The sequence below is a fragment of the Seriola lalandi genome, unplaced genomic scaffold, assembly GCF_002814215.2.
Source record: "Seriola lalandi dorsalis isolate HSWRI2012SDOR001 ecotype SW California unplaced genomic scaffold, Sedor1 jcf7180002054341, whole genome shotgun sequence".
NCBI classification, from domain to species: domain Eukaryota; kingdom Metazoa; phylum Chordata; class Actinopteri; order Carangiformes; family Carangidae; genus Seriola; species Seriola lalandi.
Window position 1 is genome coordinate 1 of NW_019524894.1, and position 848 is coordinate 848.

The following is an 848-nucleotide window of genomic DNA, read 5'->3' on the forward strand; positions in this document are numbered from 1 at the left end:
TTGTTGAATCTCCTGGGAAGGGATGAAAGGGCAGCATTGTAAATTGGAGATAGGTGGTGTCTGAGACCTCCTCCCCTGTTGAGGGATGGTTTCTCTATTTTTACATAGATGGCCCCTTTTACTCCTCTTTCGAACCAACTGTCCTCTCTGTCTAGGATGTGAATATTTCTACGATTTACTGGCACTACGTCCGTGTGAGTCTTAACTAGCCTACCGTTAGCTCACCTGTTCTGTCCTGGCTTGAGCCTCACTTGGCGTTTATCTGGTCAACGCTTCCTGAGTTCTAGTCCACAATGTGGACAGTAGGACATACATCTTGTCCGTATGTGTCATACTGACAATAAAGTTATAAGTAAGCATGGATATGGTCCATTCTGTATGGTTTAGTGTTAAGACAAATGGAACAGAGTGAAACATGGTGGCAGCGGTGTCAAAGTGACTTGACATTTTGATGAAGACGAGAGGTAGCTAACAAGCTAATTAGCTGCGACGAGCCAACGGAAACACTCTTGTACAGTGTCACACTCAAATATGTCCCCTGGCCAACTTAAACTAGGAACAACAATCCTATTGTTACATCTTTTCTTTTTTGTTTTGAAGTTAAGTCCCTTTTTCTCTTCTTGAACATATCCCACATATGACCATCAGACTTAGTCTTAGAAATAATAAAGTGCATTTCCATCATCATCAGGGAATATTAATTAGGAATAACATTTGGAACAAATAAATCAAAATATCCTCAGTGGATTCCTGTGCAACTCGGCTAATTTGTACCAAGAAATTAACATGAAAACATTCATTAACAAAAACTCATTTTCATTGAATATGTAAAAAAAATTACGTCATCA